The sequence below is a fragment of the Carica papaya genome, chromosome 5, assembly GCF_054855325.1.
Source record: "Carica papaya isolate Zhongbai chromosome 5, ASM5485532v1, whole genome shotgun sequence".
Classification (NCBI taxonomy): Eukaryota; Viridiplantae; Streptophyta; class Magnoliopsida; order Brassicales; family Caricaceae; genus Carica; species Carica papaya.
This window is the reverse complement of record NC_142313.1, coordinates 36,794,905-36,818,805: the sequence shown is the minus strand read 5'-3', so window position 1 is coordinate 36,818,805 and position 23,901 is coordinate 36,794,905. Positions and strand designations below refer to the sequence as shown.

Sequence of the window (23,901 nt, the reverse complement as noted above, 5' to 3'; positions counted from 1 at the left end):
GCAGAATGAAACATATGCGATCATACTAGCATTAATGCACCGGATCTCATTAGAACTCTGCAGTTAGGTGTGTTTGGGCGAGAGTACTACTAGGATGGGTGACCTTTGGGAAGTTCTCGTGTTGCACCCGTCTTTTTCTTAATATTTTTCGTGCATCCATTTAAAGTCCACCACGTGACAAGAGTGTCATTACGAGCATCGTAAATAATAGAATAAGCAAAACAGAGGTGCGGTGGGTGGTCCGTTTATCTGGGCGTGAGTCGAGACAATGGGGCATTTTGTTTGATATTACAACTAGAAGTAGAGGTGCGGTGTCCACACAGAATGAAACAAATGATGGGAGGGGGGAGGGAAAGAGAAAGGGTATATGTATTTGAAGTGAGAAATAGGACGGGTGGGATCATACTAGCACTAATACATCAAATCCCATCATAATCTGCAGTTAAGCATGTTTGGGCGAGAGTAGTACTAGGATGAGTGACCTTCTGGGAAGTGCTTGTGTTACATACGTCTTTTTGCGGACAGGGCATCAAACATTACGAGCGATTGAAGCCATAGTCTGCTAGTTCATTTACTGGCATGAGTCGTCACGCCGGGGCATTTTGCTTACTTTTTTGTGTGCACTCATTTATAGTCCACCATGTGATAAGAGAGTCCTTACGAGCATCTTACATAGTAGAAAAACGAAAAAAAAAGGTGTGGCAGGTGGTCTTTTAATCTGGGCATAAGTCGAGGCGCTTGGACATTTTGCTTGATATTAGAACTAGAAATAGAGATGCAGTGTGAGCGCACAGCCAAAAAAATGACAGGAGAGGGGAGGAAAGGCGAAGGTGTATATGTATTTACAATGCGGAATGGAAGAGGTGCGGTCATACCAGCACTAATGCACCGAATCCCATCGAACTATGTAGTAAAGCATGCTTGGGCGAGAGTAGTACTAGGATCGATAACCTCCTGAGAAGTCCTCGTGTTGAACTGTCTTTTTGCAAACGGGGCAAAAAACGATACATGTGATTGGAGGCACAATCCGCTGGCATGAGTCGTGTCGCTAGAAAATTTTGCTTACTATTTTTTCGTGCATTCATTTATAGTCTACCACGTGATAAGAGTGTCATTACGAGCATCTTACATAGTAGAATAAAGAAAAATGAGGTACGACAGGTGGTCTTTTCTTCTGGCGTAAGTCGAGGTGTCGGGACATTTCGTTTGATATTAGAACTATAAACAGAGGTACGGTGTGCGCGCACAGCGAAAAAAATGACAGGTAGGGGGAGGGAAGGAAAGGGGGTATATGCATTTGAAGCGCGGAATGGAAGGGGTGCAATCATACTAGCTTTAATACACCGGATCCCATCGAATTCTGTAGTTAAGCGTGCTTGGGCGAGAGTAGTACTAGGATGGGTGACCTCTTGAGAAGTTCTCTTGTTGCACCCGTCTTTTTACAGATGGGGTGTCAAACGTTACGCACGATCGGAGCCACAGTCTGCCGGCATGAGTAGTGACGTTAAAACATTTTGTTTAATATTTTATGTGCACTTATTTGTAGTCCACCACATGATAAGAGTCTCATTACGAGAGTCTTATATAGTAAAACAACGAAAAAAGAGGTGCAAGGGGCCTCCGTTCTTCTGGGCGTGAGTTGAAGTGACACGGCATTTCGCTCTATATTAGAACTAGAAGCAAAGATGCGGTATGCCCACACAGCGAAATAAATGATGGGAAGGGGGAGGGAAGGAGAAGGGCTATATGTATTTGCAGTTGGGAATGGGACAGTTGCGATCATACAAACACTAATGCACAGGATCCCATCAGAACTCTATAGTCAAGCGTGCTTGGGCAAGATTAGTTTTAGGATGGGTGACCTCCTGGAAAGTCCTCATGTTGAACCTATTTTTTTTAGACGGGGTGTTAAATGTTAAGTGCGATCGGAGCCACAGTCTGCCGGTGTGAGTCACAGGGCTTGAAACTTTTGCTTAATATTTTTCGTGCATTTATTTATAGTCCACCACGTGATAAGAGTGTCATTACGAGTATCTTACATAGTATAACAATGAAAAGTAAGGTATGGCGGGCGATCCATTCATCTGGGCGTGAGTCGAGGTGCAGGGGCATTTCGCTTTATATTAAAACTAGAAACAGATGTGTGGTGTGTGCGCACAACGAAACAAATGACGGGAGGGGTGAGGGAAGGAGAAGGGGTATATGTACTTGCAGCGTGGAATGGAAGGGGTGCAACCATACCTGCACTAATGCACTGGATCCCATCGAATTTCGTAGTTAAGTGTGCTTGGGCGGAAGTAGTACTATGATGGGTGACCTCCTGGAAAGTTCTCATGTTCCACTCATTTTTTTGCTGACGGGACGTTAAACATTATGCGCGATCAAAGCCATTGTCCCTCGGAGTGAGTCACAACGCCAAGATATTTTTCTTAATATTTTTTGTGCATTCATTTATAGTTCGCCACGTGATAAGAGTGTCATTACGAGCATCTTACATAATAGAATAACGAAAAGCGAGGTGCAGGGGGTAGTCCGTTCATCTGGGCGTGAGTCGAGGTGCCGGAGCATTTTGCTCTATATTAGAACTATAAGCAGAGGTGTGGTGTTTGTGCATAGCGAAACAAATAACAGGGGGGAGGGAGGGAGAAGGGGTATATGTATTTGTAGCGCAAAATAGAAGATGTGCGATCATATTAGCACTAATGCACCAGATCCCATCGAACTCCGTAGTTAAGCGTGCTTTGGCGAGAGTAGTACTAGGATGGGTGATCTTTTCGGTAGTTTTCGTGTTGCGCTCGTCTTTTTACGGATGGGGTGTTAAACGTTATGCGCAATAGGAGCCATAGTCTGCCGGCATGAGTCGTGGCGCCAGATTTTTCGTGTATTCATTTATAATCCATCATGAGATAAAAATGTCATTACGATTATCTTACATAGTAGAACAATGAAAATAGAGTTGTGGCAGGCGGTCTGTTCATCTGTGCATGAGTCGAGATGCCTTGGTATTTTGCTTGATATTAGAACTAGAAATAGAGGTGCGGTATGCGCGCACAATAAAATAAATGATGAGATGGGAGAGGGAATGAGAAGTGGTATATGTATTTGCAGCGCGGAATGGAAGGGGTTCGATCATACCAGCACTAATGCATCAGATCCCATCGAACTTCGTAGTTAATCGTGCTTGGGCAATAGTAGTACTAGGATGGGTGATCTCCTAGGAAGTTCGCATGTTGCACCCTTCTTTTTGCAGATGGGGCGTTACGCGGGACTAGAGCGACAGTCGCCAGTTAATTTGCAAACATGAGTCACGGCGCTGGAGCATTTTGCTTAATACTATTCGTGCATTCAATTATAACCCACTACGTGATAAGATTATTATTACGAGCATCTTACATAGTAGAACAACAAAAAAGGAGGTGCGGCGGGTGTTCCGTTCATATAGACATGAGTCAAGGCACCGGAACATTTTGCTCGATATTAGAACTAGAAGTAGAGGTGCGTTGCGCGCATAGAGAAACAAATGACGGGAAGGGAGAGGGAAGGAGAAGGGATATATGTCTTTGCGGCACAAATTAGAAGGGGTGCGATCATACCAGCACTAGTTCACGAGATCCATCAGAACTCTGCAGTTAAGCGTGCTTGGGTGAGAGTAGTTCTACGATGGGTTACCTCTTAGAAAGCACTCGTGTTGCACCCTTTTTTTTACAAACGGGGCATTAAATGTTACGCGGGACTGGAAACGACGGTCCGCCTATTCATTCGTAAACGTGAGTGACGGTGCCGAGGCATTTTGCTTATTACTTTTCGTGCATTCAAGTAAAGCCCATCACGCGATGAGAGTGTCATTACGAGCATCTTAAATAGTAGAACAACGAAAATTGAGGTGCGGCGGGCGATCTGTTCATATGGGCATGAGTCGAGGTGCTAGGGCATTTCACTCGATATTAGAACTAGAAGCAGAGATGAGTTGCGCGCACAACGAAATGAATGACGGGAAGGGAGAGGGAAGGAGAAGTGGTATATGTCTTTGCGGCGCAAATTAGAAGGGGTGCGATCATACCAGCACTAGTTCAACAGATCCCATCAGAACTCCGCAGTCAAGCGTGCTTGGGCGAGAGTAGTACTAGGATGGGTGACCTTTTGGGAAGTGCTCGTGTTGCACCCTTCTTTCTACAGATAGGATGTTAAATGTTATGCAGGATTGGAGCGACGGTCCGCCTGGGCATTTTGCTTAATATTTTTTGCACATTCAATTAAAACCAATCACGTGATAAGAGTGTCATTACGAGTACCTTACATAATATAACAAAACAAAATGAGGTGCGGTGGGTGATCCATTCATATGGGCATGAGTCGAGGCGCTGGGGCATTTTGCTTAATATTAGAACTAGAAGAAGAGGTGAGGTGCGCGCACAGTGAATCAAATGATAGGAGGGGAGAGGAAAGTAGAAGGGGCATATGTATTTGCGGCGCAAACAAGAAAGGGTGCGATCATACCAGCATTAGTTCACTGGATCCCATCAGAACTCTGCAGTTATGCGTGCTTGGGCGAGAATAGTACTAGGATGGGTTACCTCCTGGGAAGCTCTCAGCTCTCGTGTTGCATCCTTCTTTTAGTAGACTGGGCGCTAAACATTACGCGGGACCGGAGTGACGGTCCACTGGTTCATTCGCAAATGTGAGTAACGGCGCCGAGGTATTTTGTTTAATACTTTTTGCGCATTCAATTAAAGCCCATGACATGATAAGAGTGTCTGCGAGTATATTACATAGTAGAACAACAAAAAACAAGAAACAGTGGTAACCTCCTAGGAAGTCCTTGTGTTGCACCTATTTTTTTCATATGGGGAGTTTGACATTATGCGCGGTTGGAACTATGGTCCGCTGGTTTATTCGCAAATGTGAGTCATGACGCTGAGGCATTTTACTTGATATTAGAACGAGAAGGAAAGGTGCAGTGTACACACACAAGGAAACAAATGACAGGAGGGGGGAGGGGAGGAGAAGGAGTGTATGTATTTGCAGTGCGGAATAAAACAGGTGCAATCATACCAGCACTAATGCACCAGATACCATCACAACTCCATAGTTAAGTGTGCTTGGGAAAGAGTAGTACTAGGATAGGTGACCTCTTAGGAAGTCCTCGTGTTGCACCCATTTTTTTGCAGATGGGTCCTTCGACGTTACGCGCGACTAGAACAATGGTTCGCTGGTTTATTCGCAAATGTGAGTCACGGTGCCGGGACATTTTACTTGATATTAGAACGAGAAGGAGAGGTGCAGTGTGCACGCACAAGGAAACAAATGAGGGAAGGAGGGAGGGAAGGAGAAGGAGTGTATGTATTTACAGTGCAGAATAAAAAAGGTGCGATCATACCAGCACTAATGCACTGGATCCCATCAGAACTCCACAGTTATGCTTGGGCGAGAGTAGCATTATGATGGGTGATCTCCTCGTGTTGCACTCATTTTTTTGCATATGTGTCCTTCGACATTACGCGCGACTAGAACTATGGTCTGCTGGTTTATTCGCAAATGTGAGTCACGGTGCCGGGACATTTTACTTGATATTAGAACAAGAAGGAGAGGTGCAGTGTGCACGCATAAGGAAACTAATGACGAGAGAGGGGAGGGAAGGAGAAGGAGTGTATGTATTTCCAGTGCAGAATGGAACAAGTGCCATCCATCATACCATCATTAATTCACTGGATCCCATCAAAACTGCGCAGTTAAATGTGCTTGGTCGAATGTAGTACTAGGAGTGGTGACCTCCTGGGAAGTCCTTGTGTTTCACTTATTTTTTTCAAATGGGGCATTCGACGTTAAGTGCGATTGGAAATATGATCCGCTGGTTTATTCGCAAATGTGAGTCATGATGCCAGATCCCATCAGAACTCCGCAGTTATGTGTGCTTGGGCCATAGTAGTACTAGGATGGGTGACCTCCTCGGAAGTACTTGTGTTGCACCCATTGTTTTGCAGATGGGACGTTCGACGTTAGGCGCGACTAAAACTATGGTCCGCTAGGTATTCACAAATGTGAGTCACGGTGCAGAGGCATTTTACTTGATATTATGAGAGGTGCAGTGTGCACGCACAAAGAAACAAATGACAGGAAGGGGGAGGAAAAAAGAAGGAGTGTATGTATTTGCAGCGCGGAATGAAATAGGTGCGATCATACAAGGACTAATACACCAGATCCCATCAGAACTACGCATTAAAGTGTGTTTGGGCAAGAGTAGTACTAGGATGGGTGACCTCCTCGGAAGTACTCGTGTTACACCCATTTTTTTAAAGATGGGTCGCTCGACCTTATGTGCGACTGGAACTATGGTCCACTGGTTTATTCGCAAATGTGAGTCACAACACCGGCGCATTTTACTTGATATTAGAAGGAGAAGAAGACGTGCAGTGTGCACGCACAAGGAAACAAATGACAGGAGGGTGGAGGGAAGGAGAAGGAGTGTATGTATTTACAGCGCGGAATGAAACAGGTGCCATTATACCATCACTAATTCACCGGATCCCATCAGAACTCCGTAGTTAAATGTGTTTGCGCGAGTGTAGTACTAGGAGTGGTGACCTCCTGGGAAGTCCTCGTGTTGCACTCATTTTTTTGCAAATGGGTCGTTCGACGTTACACGCTATTGGAACTATGGTCCGCTGGTTTATTCGCAAATGTGAGTTAAGGTGCCGGAGTATTTTACTTGATATTAGAAAGATAAGTAGAGGTGCAGTGGGCACGCACAAGGAAACAAATGACGGGAGGGGGGAGGGAAGGAGAATAAGTGTATGTATTTGCAGCGCGAAATGAAACAAGTCCGATCATACCAGCACTAATTCACCGGATCCCATCAAAACTCTACAGTTAAGTGTGCTTGGGCGAGAGTAGTATTAGGATGGTTGACCTCTTGGGAAGTATTCATGTTGCACCCATTTTTTTGCAGATTGTTTGACGTTACGCGCGACTGTAACTATGATCCGCTGATTTATTCGCAACATGGCGCCAATGCATTTTACATGATATTAGAACGAGAAGGAGATGTGCATTTTGCATGCACAATGAAACGAATGACGGGAGGGTGGATGGAAAGAGAAGATGTGTATGTATTTGCGGCACGGAATGAAATAAGTGCCATCATACCATCACTAATTCACCTGATCCCATCATAACTCCGCAGTTAAATGTGTTTGGGCGAGTGTTGTATTAGGAGTGGTGACCTCCTGGGAAGTCCTTGTGTTTCATCTATTCTTTTCAGATGGGGTGTTCGACGTTAAGTGCCACTGAAACTATGGTCCGCTAGTTTATTCGCAAATGTGAGACACGATGCCGAGGCATTTTATTTGATATTAGAACGAGAAGAAGAGATGCAATATGCACGCACAAGGAAACAAATGACGGGAGGGTGGAGGGAAGGAGAAGGTGTGTATGTATTTGCAGCGCGGAATGAAATAGGTGTGATCATACCAACACTAATGCACCGAATCACATCAGAACTCCACAGTTATGTGTGCTTGGGCGAGAGTAGTACTAGGATGGGTGACCTCCTAGGAGGTACTCTTGTTGCACCCATTTTTTTCCAGATGGGTTGTTCGATGTTACGCACGATTAGAACTATGGTCCGCTGGTTTATTCGCAAATGTGAGTCACGGTGCCGAGACATTTTACTTGATATTAAAATGAGAAGAAGAGTTGGAGTGTGCACGCATAAGGAAACAAATGACGGGAGGGGGGAGGGAAGGAGAAGGAGTGTATGTATTTGAAGCGCCGAATGAAATAGGTGTCATTATACCATCACTAATTCATCGGATCCCATCAGACCTCCTCAGTTAAGCGTGCTTGGGCGAGAGTAGTATTAGGATGGGTGACCTCCTGGGAAGTACTTGTGTTGCACCCATTATTTTACAGATGGGTTGTTTGACGTTACGCGCGAGTGGAACTATGGTTCGCTGGTTTATTCGTAAATGTGAGTCAAGGCACCGGTGTATATACTTGATATAATAGAAAGAAACAGAGGTTCAGTGTGCACGCACAAGGAAACAAGTGGCAGGAGGGGGGAGGGAAGGAAAAAGAGTGAATGTATTTGCAGCGCAAAATGAAACAGGTGCGATCATACCAGCACTAATTCAACGGATCCCATCAAAACTCCGCAGTTAAGTGTACTTGGGCAAGAGTAGTATTAGGATGGGCGATCTCCTGGGAAGTACTTGTGTTACACCAATTTTTTTGCAGATGGGTCATTCGATGTTACGCACGACTGGAACTTTGATCCACTGGTTTATTCGTAAATGTGAGTCACGTCGCCGATGCATTTTACTTAATATTAGAACAAGAAGGAGAGGTGCAGTGTACACGCACAAAGAAAAAAATAATGGGAGGTGGGAGGAAATGAGAAGGAGTGTATGTATTTGCAGCGCGAAATGAAACATGTGCGATCATACCAGCATTAATTCACTGGATCCCATTAAAACTCCGCATTTAAATCTGCTTGGGCGAGAGTAGTACTAGGGTGTGTGACCTCCTCGGAAGTACTCATGTTGCATCCATTTTTTTACAGATGGGTCGCTCGATTTTAAGTGCGACTCGAACTATGTTCCACTGGTTTATTCGCAAATATGAGTCATGGCGCAGGGTCATTTTACTTGATATTATAACGAGAATGAGAGTTGCAGTGTGCATGCACAAGGAAACAAATGACGGGATGAGGGATGGAAGGAGAAGGAGTGTATGTATTTGCAATGAAGAATGAAACATTTGTGATCATAACATCACTAATTCACCAGATCAAATCAGAACTTCGGAGTTAAGTGTGTTTGGGCGAGAGTAGTACTAGGATGGGTGACCTCCTAGGAAGTCCTCGTGTTTCACCCATTTTTTTACAGATGGGTCCTTCGACATTACGCGCAACTGAAACTATGGTCCGCTAGTTTATTCGCAAATGTGAGTCACAGTGCCGGAGCATTTTACTTGATATTAGAACAAGAAGGAGAGGTGCAGTGTCCACGCACAATGAAACAAATGACTTGAGGGAGGAGGGAAGGAGAAAGAGTGTATGTATTTGCATCGCAGAATGACACAAGTGCCATTATACCAGCACTAATGCACTGGATCCCGTTAGAACTTCGTAGTTAAGTGTTCCTGGGCGAGAGTTGTACTAGAATGGGTGAGCTCCTAGGAAGTTCTCGTGTTGCACCTATTTTTTTACAGATGGGTCGTTCGACGTTACACGCGACTGAAATTATGGTCCGCTGGTTTATTCGTAAATGTGAGTAAGGGCACCAAGACATTTTACTTGATAGTAGAACGAAAAGCACAGGTGCAGTGTGCACGCACAAGGAAACAAATGACGGAAGGGGGAGGGAAAGAGAAGGAGTGTGTGTATTTGCAGTGCTGAATGAAACAGATGCCATTATACCATCAATAATTCACCGGATCCCATTAGAACTCCACAGTTAAGTGTGCTTGGGCGAGAGTAGTACTAGGATGGGTGACCTCTTGGGAAGTCGTGTTTCAGCCATTTTTTTGCAGATTGGTCGTTCGACATTACACGCAACCTGAACTATGGTCCACTGGTTTATTCGCAAATGTGAGTCACGGCACCAGGGCATTTTACTTGATATTAAAACGAGAAAGAGTGGTGCAGTGTGCACTCACCAGGAAACAAATGACGGGAGGGGGGAGAGAAGGAGAAGGAGTGTATGTATTTGCAGCACAGAATAAAAAAGGTGCGATCATACCAGTACTAATGCACCGGATCCCTTCAGATCTCTGCTGTTAAGTGTGCTTGGGCGAGAGTAGTACTAGGATGGGTGACCTCGTGGGAAGTACTCGTGTTGCACCCATTTTTTTCAGATGGGTCGTTTGATGTTACGCGCGACTGGAGCTATGGTCTGCTGGTTTATACGCAAATGCGAGTCACGACGTGGGGGCATTTTAATCGATATTAGAACGAGAAGGAGAGGTGCAGTGTGCACACACAAGGAAACAAATGACGGGAGGGGGGAGGGAATGAGAAGGAGCGGAATAAAACAGGTGTGATCATAGCATCACTAATGCACCGGATCCAACCAGAACTCCGCATTTAAGTTTGCTTGGGCGAGAGTAGTTCTAGGATGGGTGACCTCCTCGGAAGTACTCGTGTTACACCCATTTTTTTGCAGATGGGTTGTTCGACGTTATGTGCGACTAGAACTGTGGTCCGCTGGTTTATTCGTAAATGTGAGTCACGGCTCCGGGGCATTTCACTTGATATTAGAATGAGAAGCAGAGGTGCAGCGTGCACGCAGAATGAAACTGGTAATTGCAGTGCAGAATGAAACAGGTTCCATTATACCATCACTAATTCACCGGATCCCATCAGAACTCTGCAGTTAAATGTGCTTGGGTGAGTGTAGTACTAGGAGTGGAACTATGCTCTGCTTGTTTATTCGTAAATGTGTGTCATGGCGCCGGGATATTTTACTTGATATTAGAACGAGAAGAAGAGGTGCAATGTGCACCCACAAGAAACAAATTACGGGAGGGGGGAGAGAAGGAAAAGGAGTGTAGGTATTTACATCGCATAATGAAACATGTGACATTATACCATCACTAATGCATTGGATCCCATCAGAATTCTGCAGTTAACTGTGTTTGGGTGAGTGTAGTACTAGCAGTGGTGGCCTCCTGGGAAGTCCTAGTGTTGCACTCATTTTTTTTCAGATGGGCCGTTCGACCTTACGTGTGACTGGAACTATGGTCCACTGGTTTATTCGTAAATGTGAGTCACGACGACGGAGTATTTTACTGTATATTAGAACGAGAAGGAGAGGTGCAGTGTGCACACACAAGAAAACAATTACAAAAGGGGGGAGAGAAGGAGATGGAGTGTATGTATTTGCAGCGCGAAATGAAATAGGTGCAATTATACCATCACTAATTCACTGGATCCCGTCAGAACTCCGCAAATATGTGTGCTTGGGCGAGAGTAGTACTAGGATGGGTATCCTTCTGGGAATCCTCGTATTGCACCAATTTTTTTACAGATGGGTCGTTTGACGTTACGCGCAATTGGAACTATGGTCCACTAGTTTATTCGCAAATGTGAGTCACGACGTTGGGACAGTTTACTTGATATTAGAACGAGAAACAGAGGTGCAATGTGCACGCACAAGAAAATAAATGACAGGAACGGGGATGGAAAGAGAAGGTTTGTGTGTTTTTGAAGCACGAAATGAAACAGGTGCAATCATACCAGCACTAATGCACCGGATCCCATCAGAACTACGCAGTTATGTTTGTTTGGGCGAGAGTAGTAGTAAGATGGGTGACCTCCTAGGAAGTACTCGTGTTGCACCCATTTTTTTGCAGATGATTCTTTCGACGTTACGCGCAACTTGAATTATGGTCCGCAGGTTTATTCGCAAATGTGAGTCACTGCGCCGTGGTATTTTACTTGATATTAGAACGAGAACGAGAGGTGCAGTGCGCACGCACAAGGAAACAAATGACGGGAGGGGGAAGAAAGGAGAAGGAGTGTATGTATTTGCAGCGGGAAATTAAATAGGTGCGATCATACCACCACTAATGCACAATGCACCGGATCCCATCATAACTCGGCAGTTAAATAGGGCGAGAGTAGTACTCGGATGGGTGACCTCCTGGGAAGTCCTCATGTTGCATCAATTTTTTTTCAAACGGGTCTTTCGACATTACGCGCGACTGGAACTATGGTCCGTTGTCTTATACGCAAATGTGAGTCAAGAAGCAGGGGCATTTTAATCGATATTAGAACGAGAAGGAGAGGTGTAGTGTGAACGCATAAGGAAACAATTGATGGGAGGGGGGAGGGAAGGAGAAGTAGTGTATGTATTTGCAGTATGAAATGAAACAGGTGCGATCATACCAGCACAAATGCACCAGATCCCATCAGAACTCCGCAGTTAAGTGTGCTTTGGCGAAAGTAGTACAAGGATGGGTTACCTCTTGGGAAGTTCTCGTGTTGCACCCATTTTTTTTCAGATGGGTTGTTCGACGTTACACGCGACTGGAACTATAGTCCACTGCTTTATACGCAAATGTGAGTCAAGACGCAGCGGCATTTTAATTGATATTAGAACGAGAATGAGAGGTGAAGTGTGAACGCACCAAGAAACAAATGACGGGAGGGGGAAGAAAGGAGGAGTGTATATATTTACAGCGAAAATGGAACAGGTCTGATCATACTAGCACTAATGCACCGGATCCCATCAGAACTCCGCAGTTAAGTGTGTTTGGGCAAGAGTAGTTCTCGGATGGGTGACCTCCTGGGAAGTCCTCGTGTTGCACCCATTTTTTTTCAGATGAGTCGTTCGACTTTACGCGCGAATGGAATTATGAACTGCTGGTTCACTCGCAAAGGTGGGTCAAGGTGCCGGGGCATTTTACTTGATATTGGAAGGAGAATGAGAGATGCAGAGTGCACGCACAAGGAAACAAATGATGGGAGGGGGGATGGAAGGAGAAAGAGTATATGTATTTGCAGCGCAGAATGAAACATGAGCGATCATACCAGCACTAATGTAACGGATTCTATCAGAACTCCGCAGTTAAGGTGCTTGGGCGAGAGTTGTACTAGGATGGGTGACCTCCTGCGAAATCCTTATATTTCACCCATTTTCTTGGAAAGTCCTCGTGTTGCACCAATTTTTTTCAAATGAATCGTTCGACATTAGGCGCGATGGGAACTATGGCCCGCTGGTTTATTCGTAAATGTGAGTCACGACGTGGGGACATTTTACTTGATATTAGAACGAGAAGCAGAGGTGCAGTGTGCACGCACAAGAAAACAAATGACGGGAGCGGGGATAGAAGGAGAAGGTTTGTATGTTTTTGAAGCGCGAAATGAAACAGGTGCGATCATACCGGCACTAATACACCGGATCCCATCAGAACTCTGCAGTTATGTTTGTTTGGGCGAGAGTAGTAATAGGATGGGTGACCTCCTGAGAAGTACTCGTGTTGCACCCTTTTTTTTGCAGATGATTCTTTCGACGTTACGCGTGACTTGAATTACGGTCAGCAGGTTTATTCGCAAATGTGAGTCACTGCACCGTGACATTTTACTTGATATTAGAACGAGAACGAGAGAAGCAGTGCGCACGCAAAAGGAAACAAATGACGGGATGGGGAAGAAAGGAGAATGAGTGTATGTATTTGCAGCGCGAAATTAAAGAGGTGCGATCATACCAGCACTAATGCACCGGATCTCATCAGAACTCCGCAGTTAAGAGTGCTTGTGCGAGAGTAATACTCGAATGGGTGACCTCCGGGGAAGTCCTCGTGTTACACCAATTTTTTTTCAGACTGGTCGTTCGACGTTATGCGCGACTGGAACTATGGTCCGTTGTCTTATACGCAAATACGAGTCAAGAAGCAGGGACATTTTAATCGATATTAGAATGAGAAGGAGAAGGAGTGTATGTATTTGCAGCACGAAATGAAACAAGTGCTATCATACCAGCACAAATGCACCGGATCCCATCTGAACTAAGCAGTTAAGTGTACTTTGGCGAAAGTAGTACAAGGATGGGTTACCTCCTAAGAAGTTCTCGTGCTGCACCAATTTTTTTCAGATGGGTCGTTCGACGTTACGCGCGACTGGAACTATGGTCCGCTGGTTTATACGCAAATGTGAGTCAAGTCGTAGCGGCATTTTAATTGATATTAGAACGAGAAGGAGAGGTGAAGTGTGAACGCACCAGGAAAAAAATGACGGGAGGGGGAAGAGAGGAGAAAAAGTGTATATATTTACAGCGCAAAAAAGAATGGGTGCGATCATACCAGCACTAATGCACCGGATCCCATCAGAACTCCGTACTTAAGTGCGCTTGGGCGAGAGTAGTACTCGGATGGGTGACCTCCTGGGAAGTCCTCGTGTTGCACCCATTTTTTTTTCAGATGGGTCTTTCGACGTTACGCGCGAATGGATTTTTGAACCGCTAGTTCATTCGCAAATGTGAGTCATGGTGCCGGGGCATTTTACTTGATATTAGAACGAGAAGGAGAGATGCAGAGTGCATGCACAAGGAAACAAATGACGGGAGGGGGGATGGAAGGACAAAGAGTGTATGTATTTGCAGCGCAGAATGAAACATGAGCAATCATACCCACACTAATGCAACGGATTTTATCAGAATTCCGCAGTTGAGGGAGCTTGGACGAGAGTAGTACTAGGATGGGTGACCTCTTGCGAAGTCCTTATATTTCACCCATTTTCTTGGGAAGTCCTCGTGTTGCACCCATTTTTTTCAGATGGATCGTTCGACGTTACGTGCAACGAGAACTATGGTCCGCTGGTTTATTCGTAAATGTGAGTCACGACGTTGGGACATTTTACTTGATATTAGAACGAGAAGCAGAGGTGCAGTGTGCACGCATAAGAAAACAAATGACGGGAGCGGGGATGGAAGGAGAAGGTTTGTATGTTTTTGAAGCGCGAAATGAAACAGGTGCGATCATACCAGCACTAATGCACCGGATCCCATCAGAACTCCGCAGTTATGTTTGTTTGGGCGAGAGTAGTAGTAGGATGGGTGACCTCTTGAGAAGTACTCGTGTTGCACCCATTTTTTTGCAGATGATTCTTTCGACGTTACGCGTAACTTGAATTACGGTCAGCAGGTTTATTCGCAAATGTGAGTCACTGCGACATAGCATTTTACTTAATATTAGAACGAGAACAAGAGAAGCAGTGTGCACGCACAAGGAAACAAATGACGGGAAGGGGAAGAAAGGAGAAGGAGTATATGTATTTGCAACGCGAAATTAAAGAGGTGCGATCATACCAGCACTAATGCACCGGATCTCATCAGAACTCCGCAGTTAAGAGTTCTTGGGCGAAAGTAGTACTCGGATGGGTGACCTCTTTGGAAGTTCTTGTGTTGCACCAATTTTTTTTCAGACGGATCGTTCGACGTTATGCACGACTGGAACTATGGTCCGTTGTCTTATACGCAAATGTGAGTCAAGAAGTAGGGGCATTTTAATCGATATTAGAACGAGATGGAGAGGTGCAGTGTGAACGCACAAGGAAACAAATGATGGGAGGTGGGAGGGAAGGAGAAGGAGTGTATGTATTTGTAGCACAAAATGAAACAGGTGCGATCATACCAGCACAAATGCACCGGATCCCATCTGACCTAAGCAGTTAAATTTGCTTTGGCGAAAGTAGTACAAGGATGGGTTACCTCCTGGGAAGTTCTCGTGTTGCACCCATTTTTTTCAGATGGGTCGTTCGACGTTACGCGCGACTGGAACTATGGTCCACTGGTTTATACTCAAATGTGAGTCAAGACGCAGGGGCATTTTAATTGATATTAGAACGAGAAGGAGATGTGAAGTGTGAACGCACAAGGAAACAAATGATAGGAGGGGGAAGAAAGGAGAAGGAGTGTATATATTTGTAGCGCAAAATGAAATAGGTGCGATCATACAAGCAGTAATGTACCGGATCCCATCAGAAGTCCGCACTTAAGTGTGCTTGGGTGAGAGTAGTACTCGGATCGGTGACCACCTGAGAAGTCCTTGTGTTGTACCCATTTTTTATCAGATGGGTCGTTCGACGTTACGCGCGAATGGAATTATGAACCGCTGGTTCATTCGCAAAGGTGAGTCACAGTGCCGGGGCATTTTACTTGCAGAATGCACGCATAAGGAAACAAATGACCGGAAGGGGGATGGAAGGAGAAAGAGTGTATGTATTTGCAGCACAGAATGAAACATGAGCGATCATACTAGCACTAATGCAACAGATTCTATCAGAACTCTGCAGTTAAAGGCTTGGGCGAGAGTAGTACTAGGATGGGTAACCTCCTTCGAAGTCCAAATATTTCACCCATTTTCTTGGGAAGTCCTCGTGTTGCACCCATTTTTTTCAGATGGATCGTTTGACATTATGCGCGACGGGAACTATGGTCCGCTGGTTTATTCGTAAATGTGAGTCATGATGTTGGGACATTTTACTTGATATTAGAACGAGAAATAAAGGTGCAGTGTGCACACACAAGAAAACAAATGATGGGAGCGGGGATGGAAGGAGAAAGTTTGTGTGTTTTTGAAGTGCGAAATGAAACATGCGATCATACAAATACTAATGCACTGGATCCCATTAGAACTCCACAGTTATGTTTGCTTGGGCAAGAGTAGTAGTAGGATGGGTGACCTCCTAGGAAGTACTCGTGTTGCACCCATTTTTTTGCAGATGATTCTTTCGACGTTACGCACGATTTGAATTATGGTCCGCAGGATTATTCGCAAATGTGAGTCACGGCGTTGTGGCATTTTACTTGATATTAGAATGAGAATGAGAGAAGCAGTGTGCACGCACAAGGAAACAAATGACGGGAGGAGGAAGAAAGGAGAATGAGTGTATGTATTTGCAGCACAAAATTAAACAGGTGTGATCATACCAGCACTAATGCACCGGATCCCATCAGAGCTCCGCAGTTAAGTGTGCTTGGGCGAGAGTAGTACTCGGATGGGTGACCTCCTGGGAAGTCTTCGTGTTGCACCAATTTTTTTTCAGACGGGACATTCGACGTTACGCACGACTGAAACTATGGTCCGCTGGTTTATATGCAAATGTGAGTCAAGAAGCAGGGGCATTTTAATCGATATTAGAACGAGAGAAGAGGTGCAGTGTGAACGCACAAGGAAACAAATGATGGGAGGGGGGTGTGAAGGAGAAGGAGTATGTATTTGCAGCACGAAATGAAACAGGTGCGATTATACCAGCACAAATGCACCGGATCCCATCAAAACTCCGCAGTTAAGTGTGCTTTGGCGAAAGTAGTACAAGGATGGGTTACCTCTTGGGAAGTTCTCGTGTTGCACCCATTTTTGTTAGATGGGTCATTCGACGTTACGCGCAACTGGAACAATGGTCCGTTGGTATATACGCAAATGTGAGTCATGACGCAGGAGCATTTTAATTGATATTAGAACGAGAAGGAGAGCTAAAGTGTGAATGCACCAGGAAACAAATGACGGGAGGAGGAAGAAAGGAGAATGAGTGTATATATTTGCAGCACGAAATGGAACAGGTGCGATCATACTAGCACTAATGCACTGGATCCCATTAGAACTCCACAGTTAAGTGTGTTTGGGCGAGAGTAGTACTCGGATGGGTGACCTCCTGGGAAGTCCCCGTGTTGCACCAATTTTTTTTCAGATGGGTCGTTCGACTTTACGTGCGAATGGAATTATGAACCGCTGGTTCATTCGCAAAGTTGAGTCACGGTGCCAGAGTATTTTACTTGATATTAGAATGAGAATGAGAGATGCAGAGTCCACGCACAAGGAAACAAATGACGGGAGGAGGGATGGAAGGATAAAGAGTGTATGTATTTGCAGTGCAAAAAGAAAAATGAGCGATCATACCAACACTAATACAATGTATTTGGGCAAGAGTTGTACTAGGATGGGTGACCTCCTTCGAAATCCTTATATTTCACCAATTTTCTTGGGAAGTCCTCGTGTTGTACCCATTTTTTTCAGATGGATCGTTCGACGTTACGCGCGACGGGAACTATGGTCCGCTGGTTTATTCGCAAATGTGAGTCACGACGTTGGGACATTTTACTTGATATTAGAACGAGAAGCAGAGGTACAGTGTGCACGCACAAGAAAACAAATGACGGGAGCGGGGATGGAAGGAGAAGGTTTATATGTTTTTGAAGCGCGAAATGAAACAGGTGCGATCATACCAGCACTAATGCACCAGATCCCATCAGAACTCCGTAGTTATGTTTGCTTGGGCGAGAGTAGTAGTAGGATGGGTGACCTCCTAAGAAGTACTCGTGTTGCATATAATTTTTTGCAGATGATTCTTTCGACGTTACGCGCGACTTGAATTACGGTCAGCAAGTTTATTCGCAAATGTGAGTCACTGCGCTGTGGCATTTTATTTGATATTAGAACGAGAACGAGAGAAGCAGTGCGCACGCACAAGGAAACAAATGACGGGAGGGGGAAGAAAGGAGAAGGAGTGTATATATTTGAAGCGCAAAATTAAATAGGTGCGATCATACCAGCACTAATGCACCGGATCCAATTTGAACTCCACAGTTAAGTGTGCTTGGGCGAGAGTAGTACTCGGATGAGTGACCTCCTGGGAAGTCCTAGTGTTGTACCAATTTTTTTTTAGACGGGTTGTTCGACGTTACGCGCGACTTGAACTATGGTCTTGGTTTATACGCAAATGTGAGTCAAGAAGTAGGGGCATTTTAATTGATATTAGAACGAGAAGGAGAGGTGCAGTATGAACGCGCAAGGAAACAAAGGATGGGAGGGGGGAGGGAAGGAGAAGGAGTGTATGTATTTGGAGCACGAAATGAAACAAGTGCTACCATACCAGCACAAATGCACCGGATCCAATTAGAACTCCGCAGTTAATTGTGCTTTAGCGAAAGTAGTACAAAGATGTGTTATTTCCTGGGAAGTTCTCATGTTGCACCCATTTTTTTTCAGATGGGTCGTTCGACGTTACCCGCGACTGAAACTATAGTCTGCTGGTTTATACGCAAATGTGAGTCAAGACGCATGGCCATTTTAATTGATATTAGAACGAGAAGGAGAGGTGAAGTGTGAACGCACCAGGGAACAAATGACGGGAGGGGGAAGAAAAGAGAAAAAGTATATATATTTGCAGTGCAAAATGGAATAGGTGCGATCATACTAGCACTAATGCACCGGATCTCATCAAAACTCCGCAGTTAAGTGTGCTTAGGCGCGAGTAGTACTCGGATGGGTGACCTCTTGGGAAGTCCTCATATTGCACCCATTTTTTTCAGATGGGTCGTTCGACGTTACGCGCGAATGGAATTATGAACCGCTGGTTCATTCGCAAAGGTGAGTCACGGTGCCGAGGTATTTTACTTAATATTAGAACAAGAAGGAGAGATGCAGAGTGCACACACAAGGAAACAAATGACAAGAGGGGGATGGTAGGAGAAAGAGTGTATGTATTTGCAGCGCAGAATGAAACATGACGGATCATACTAGCACTAATGCAACGGATTCTATCAGAACTCCGCAGTTAAGGGTACTTGGGCGAGAGTAGTACTAGGATAGGTGACCTCCTGCGAAGTCCTTATATTTCACCCATTTTCTTGGGAAGTCCTCGTGTTGCACCCATTTTTTTCAGATGGATCGTTCGACGTTACGCATGACGGGAACTATGGTCCGCTGGTTTATTTGCAAATGTGAGTCACAACCTTGGGACATTTTACTTGATATTAGAACGAGAAGCAGAGGTGCAGTGTACACGCACAAGAAAACAAATGACGGAGGCGGGGATGGAAGGAGAAGGTTTGTATGTTTTTGAAGCGCGAAATGAAACAGGTGCGATCATACCAGCACTAATGCACCGGATCCCATCAAAACTCCGCAGTTATGTTTGTTTGGGCGAGAGTAGTAGTAGGATGTTGACCTCCTGGGAAGTTCTCGTGTTGCACCCATTTTTTTCAGATGGGTCGTTCCACATTATGCGCGACTTAAATTATGGTCCGCAGGTTTATTCGAAATTTGTGACGGATCATACCAGCACTAATGCAACGGATTCTATCAGAACTCCACAGTTAATGGTGCTTGGGCGAGAGTAGTACTAGGATGGGTGACCTCCTTTGAAGTCCTTATATTTCACCCATTTTCTTGGGAAGTCCTTGTGTTGCACCCATTTTTTTCAGATGGATCGTTCGACGTTACTCGCGAAGGAAAATATGGTCCGCTGGTTTATTCGCAAATGTGAGTCACGACGTTGGGACATTTTACTTGATATTAGAACGAGAAACAGAGGTGCAGTGTTCACGCACAAGAAAACAAATGACAGGAGCGGGGATGGAAGGAGAAGGTTTGTGTGTTTTTGAAGCGCGAAATGAAACAGGTGCGATCATACCAACACTAATGCACCGGATCCCATCAGAACTCTGCAGTTATGTTTGCTTGGGCGAGAGTAGTAATAGGATGGGTGACCTCCTGGGAAGTCCTCGTGTTGCACCCATTTTTTTTCAGATGATTCTTTCGACGTTACGCGCGACTTGAATTATGGTCCGTAGGTTTATTTGCAAATGTGAGTCACGGCGCCGTGGAATTTTACATGATATTAGAACGAGAACGAGAGGTGCAGTGCGCACGCACAAGGAAACAAATGACGGTAGGGGGAAGAAAAGAGAAGGAGTGTATGTATTTGCAGCGCAAAATTAAACAGGTGCTGTAACACCCAAAATTTGTATTTTTTACTATTTAATTTATTTTAATTTTTATTAGAATTTTTGTTTAATTTTAATCTATTTTAATATTTTATTTATAAGGTTTTAATTTAATTTAATTTAATTTAATATAAATAATAATAATAATAATAATAAATTATGGTAAATTTATTTTTGGGATTTATTTGAAATTGATTTTGGGAAAAATGGGTGAAAATTTGGATTCTGGGGGTATTTTTTTTAAAAAAATCGAAAACCGGAGGTCAAAATGCAATTTAGAAAAGTTGTGCTACGTCAGCAACCCAGTCAGCAGCCTCGGCCAACCAGAACACGCCGTGTGGTAAGGACGCTGACGCAGGAGGCCACGCGGGACGGAGCCGCGTGGGCAATCTGCGTGCACGTGATCGAACGGTCCAGATCTCACACGTGCGGACGACCCAGTTCTCACGCGCACGGATGGCCCAGATCTCACGTGTGCGAACGGCCCAAATTGAATCACATCATGACGACCCAGATCGCATCACGATGGACAACCCAGATTTATTCCCATTTTAATCGCGATCGGACGGCCCAGATTAAATCGTGATGGTTGGCTAATAACCTCACCCACACCCAACCCATAACCCTAGCTGCCAGTACCCTCGCCGGAGAAGGATAACCAGTCACTGGAGGAGCCGACCGTCGCCACCCGCCGCCGCATCGGAGGATTTTTCGACTACCAAAACGAGGTAAATTTTCTTCCCTTGGCTCGTTTTTCGATGCTGAATCCGCCTATGGCCGAATCGGAGCCAAACCACTGGTCAATCGGCCGAAAGACACCGCCGAAGTCAAGCGGCGCCGCCGCGACTTCCCTCAATTTTTGCCTCCGATGAGGTCCTTCCCGATTCCCGTTCGATGCAATTTTTACACCATTGTGATCACCGTCCCTTTTTCTACATGTTGACCGGAGTAAAACATCAAATCACGACTCACGCCGGAGAAGTCGCCGCACCCGAGAGCTCCGCCGCCGGTAAGTCTTAGTTTTTCGTGATTTTTTAGCCCACCAAGGGCCCTAGGGTTCTTTTATCGTAGGAACCAATGCAAGTTTGGCCGAATTCAATCAAAAACGGCCAACCCGAGGTGGATCGCCGTCGCGGGCAACGGTGCCGTCGCTGGAGCACGATGGAGCCGCCGTGCCAGAATTTCGATATTGGTCGAAAGGGCCCTGGGTCTGATTTGGGATTTTTTTTGGGACACGTGCAGGTACCTAAAGCGTGTTTCAGTTCTCAGGAGAAAATTCAAGGAATCTAGGGACTGCCCGTAGGCGCAGTGTAAAGTCGATTTCAGACCCCGAAACAAGTAAGGTTCTCTCACCCTATTTTCTATCACGGTATTAAAGTTCAATAAATGATAAAACAGTATTCGTGAAATTAATGGATGTGTATAATTTCTTAAGGTTGCTATTGGAGCCCGAATCTGGTGTATTTGTCGGTCAGTTGTTGTTTGATCTATTTTACAGTTTTAAATGCAGTGTGGTACTTGATGTGGTTATTTTATGGTTTTGTATGCATGAATTCTGGTTTCATTTATTATAGTTTGAATTATGGTGAACCCGATGTTGTGTCGTCTTACTTGGTATTCATTATTAGTTTACGTGTTTATGTTTGATGGGATAATTGAGACCAAGAAAAATGAAAAAGGTATGTGGATTGATAAATGGATAATGTCGACAGCCTCACTAGATATCCTAGGAGATGGTGGACGGACCGGGTCCATAGGGAACCCTACCTGGAATGTGGTCTCTCATATCGGACTAGGTATGGAGACTTTATGTGTTTTGGCGCCCATACCGAACAGGGTATGGGGACGACCCGTTTCACCCTCATACCGGACGGGGTATTGAGGTTTATGGTTTTAGCGCCCATACCGGACGGGGTATGGGGATAGCCCTGGAATCAGGATATTAATGTTGATGGTTCACGTATAGCGGGGACCCCTTATGGATCCCCATGGATACTAGTAGGCTGGTAAAAGAGAAAAATTGTTGTCTGATTATTGAAGTACAAAAGTATAACATGTGTTATGTTACAAAGTGTATATGATTTTATGATGGTTATAATGTTATTGTTTTCATATGTTATTTTCATGAATCTCACCGAAGTAAGTGGACAGTAAAGGTTTTTTATTAATAAATGAATTTGTTATAAGTTATGCTCCATTAGTCATTTTTGTTTTCTACCAACCTTTACTTCTGTGCCAGTGAGATAGTGTGATGTCTTTACTGGGCTAGTGTAGCTCATTCCTTACTTAACCATTTCAGATTACGAGGACGTTGTTCCCGAGCCCGTTCTGCAGGAAGATGGTGAGTTAGATGCCTAAAGATATTATAGTTCTATTTATAGTGTTCATTTCGAATATTTTCTTTAATTAGCTTATTCTTTCTCACGTTGAATACATTTATGGTTATTGTGTAAGGGATGTAAATCAGAATTTTTATTTCGCTTCTCCACTTAGAATTTTTAATACATACATTTTCATTTTTATTTCTGGGGCTGTTACAGTTGGTATTAGAGCCGCGTTCCTCGGACTCATCCCTTATACAATAATGCTTAGAGAAATACCCACCGATAAATCGTTACTCAACTCTTCCTTGTGAAAAACAAGTGCAGAGAAATGAGGAGAGGAAGACCCCCACTAAACCGAGCAGCCTGGGATGATTCACTTCGGAAAGATGTGGACAGAATATTTGAGATGCTGGAAAGGATCATGGCAGCCCAGCAAGGTCGAGAGGAGAGAAGAGAGTTACCCGAACCTCCCCCACTACCACTGGTTGATCCATCGCTACAGCAAGCGGATCCCCAACCACCCCGGCACGATCCTGCTCCACCACAGTACCACCCCGCACCACCGCCGCAGTGTGAACCGATGCCCCAGCCACCGTACTGCCCGGCACCACCACAGTACAATCCGGTGCCCCCATTATATCATCAGGTGCCACCACAGGGCACCCCAGTCTACCCCCAGCCAGGCCCAGTCCCTCTTCCACGGGACCCAACTCCTTCCTTAATCGACCCAGGCTACATAGAGAGGTACAGGAGACTGAACCCTTCCACTTTTACAGGGGGATCCTCTTTCAAAGGTGCCCAGTACTGGTTGGTGGAGACTGAGAGAGCTTTCAAGACCTTGAGAGTGGTTCCCGAGCAGAGAGCTGCCCTTGCTTCCTACATGCTGGTAGGGAAAGCAGGTCGTTGGTGGGAGCTCAAGCATACCACCCTGCCTACACCAGCCACTTGGGAGCAGTTCTTAGCAGCCTTCCATGCGGAGTATCTCCCTGAGCACATCCGACACTTGAAGGAGATGGAGTTTGTTCAGCTGGTCCGGGAAAACATGACGGTATCGAAATATGCTAGTAAGTTTCTAGAGCTGGGCCGATACTCCCCGGAGACATTGATGGATGAGGGTAGGAAGGCCAGGAGATTCTAGTGGGGCCTCCGCCCAGAGATCAAGCAACACTTATTGGTACTGGAGCTCAAGACATACTCAGTAGTTCTAGCAAAGGCACAGATCGTGGAGAGGAGTTTCAACACCCGTCCTCAGTCAGTAGGGAGTTACCGACCCTCAGCTCCACCCCACAGACCAGCACCTACTGCGCCGGTCCAACCAAATAAGAGGCCCAGACCAGTGATCCAAGCCCCTC

At 45.1% G+C, this 23,901-nt stretch overlaps 2 non-coding genes and 25 pseudogenes across 2 annotated transcripts; all 27 read left to right on the top strand.

Moving 5' to 3' along the window:
* The first annotated feature begins 1,316 nt into the window (after positions 1 to 1,316).
* Positions 1,317 to 1,434, top strand: LOC148265875 (5S ribosomal RNA; annotated as a pseudogene).
* A 793-nt stretch (positions 1,435 to 2,227) lies between these two features.
* LOC148265874 (5S ribosomal RNA) lies at positions 2,228 to 2,345 on the top strand (annotated as a pseudogene).
* Positions 2,346 to 3,579: 1,234 nt separating this feature from the next.
* Positions 3,580 to 3,697, top strand: LOC148265873 (5S ribosomal RNA; annotated as a pseudogene).
* A 349-nt stretch (positions 3,698 to 4,046) lies between these two features.
* On the top strand, positions 4,047 to 4,165 carry LOC148265872 (5S ribosomal RNA; annotated as a pseudogene).
* Positions 4,166 to 4,483: 318 nt separating this feature from the next.
* LOC148265871 (5S ribosomal RNA) lies at positions 4,484 to 4,609 on the top strand (annotated as a pseudogene).
* Positions 4,610 to 6,491: 1,882 nt separating this feature from the next.
* LOC148265870 (5S ribosomal RNA) lies at positions 6,492 to 6,610 on the top strand (annotated as a pseudogene).
* A 1,168-nt stretch (positions 6,611 to 7,778) lies between these two features.
* LOC148265869 (5S ribosomal RNA) lies at positions 7,779 to 7,897 on the top strand (annotated as a pseudogene).
* Positions 7,898 to 8,102: 205 nt separating this feature from the next.
* LOC148265868 (5S ribosomal RNA) lies at positions 8,103 to 8,221 on the top strand (annotated as a pseudogene).
* Positions 8,222 to 9,723: 1,502 nt separating this feature from the next.
* LOC148265867 (5S ribosomal RNA) lies at positions 9,724 to 9,842 on the top strand (annotated as a pseudogene).
* A 1,053-nt stretch (positions 9,843 to 10,895) lies between these two features.
* On the top strand, positions 10,896 to 11,013 carry LOC148265866 (5S ribosomal RNA; annotated as a pseudogene).
* Positions 11,014 to 11,219: 206 nt separating this feature from the next.
* Positions 11,220 to 11,338, top strand: LOC148265865 (5S ribosomal RNA; annotated as a pseudogene).
* A 532-nt stretch (positions 11,339 to 11,870) lies between these two features.
* On the top strand, positions 11,871 to 11,989 carry LOC148265864 (5S ribosomal RNA; annotated as a pseudogene).
* A 201-nt stretch (positions 11,990 to 12,190) lies between these two features.
* Positions 12,191 to 12,309, top strand: LOC148265863 (5S ribosomal RNA; annotated as a pseudogene).
* Positions 12,310 to 12,868: 559 nt separating this feature from the next.
* On the top strand, positions 12,869 to 12,987 carry LOC148265862 (5S ribosomal RNA; annotated as a pseudogene).
* Positions 12,988 to 13,192: 205 nt separating this feature from the next.
* On the top strand, positions 13,193 to 13,311 carry LOC148265861 (5S ribosomal RNA; annotated as a pseudogene).
* A 475-nt stretch (positions 13,312 to 13,786) lies between these two features.
* Positions 13,787 to 13,905, top strand: LOC148265860 (5S ribosomal RNA). The gene has a single exon (XR_015820398.1). It is a non-coding gene; the product is annotated as a 5S ribosomal RNA (ribosomal RNA).
* A 561-nt stretch (positions 13,906 to 14,466) lies between these two features.
* Positions 14,467 to 14,585, top strand: LOC148265859 (5S ribosomal RNA; annotated as a pseudogene).
* A 205-nt stretch (positions 14,586 to 14,790) lies between these two features.
* LOC148265858 (5S ribosomal RNA) lies at positions 14,791 to 14,909 on the top strand (annotated as a pseudogene).
* Positions 14,910 to 15,115: 206 nt separating this feature from the next.
* On the top strand, positions 15,116 to 15,234 carry LOC148265857 (5S ribosomal RNA; annotated as a pseudogene).
* Positions 15,235 to 16,413: 1,179 nt separating this feature from the next.
* On the top strand, positions 16,414 to 16,532 carry LOC148265856 (5S ribosomal RNA). The gene has a single exon (XR_015820727.1). It is a non-coding gene; the product is annotated as a 5S ribosomal RNA (ribosomal RNA).
* A 203-nt stretch (positions 16,533 to 16,735) lies between these two features.
* Positions 16,736 to 16,854, top strand: LOC148265855 (5S ribosomal RNA; annotated as a pseudogene).
* Positions 16,855 to 17,058: 204 nt separating this feature from the next.
* Positions 17,059 to 17,177, top strand: LOC148265854 (5S ribosomal RNA; annotated as a pseudogene).
* A 532-nt stretch (positions 17,178 to 17,709) lies between these two features.
* On the top strand, positions 17,710 to 17,828 carry LOC148265853 (5S ribosomal RNA; annotated as a pseudogene).
* Positions 17,829 to 18,033: 205 nt separating this feature from the next.
* LOC148265852 (5S ribosomal RNA) lies at positions 18,034 to 18,152 on the top strand (annotated as a pseudogene).
* A 528-nt stretch (positions 18,153 to 18,680) lies between these two features.
* LOC148265851 (5S ribosomal RNA) lies at positions 18,681 to 18,799 on the top strand (annotated as a pseudogene).
* Positions 18,800 to 19,357: 558 nt separating this feature from the next.
* On the top strand, positions 19,358 to 19,475 carry LOC148265850 (5S ribosomal RNA; annotated as a pseudogene).
* Positions 19,476 to 19,898: 423 nt separating this feature from the next.
* LOC148265849 (5S ribosomal RNA) lies at positions 19,899 to 20,017 on the top strand (annotated as a pseudogene).
* The last annotated feature ends 3,884 nt before the right edge of the window (positions 20,018 to 23,901 follow it).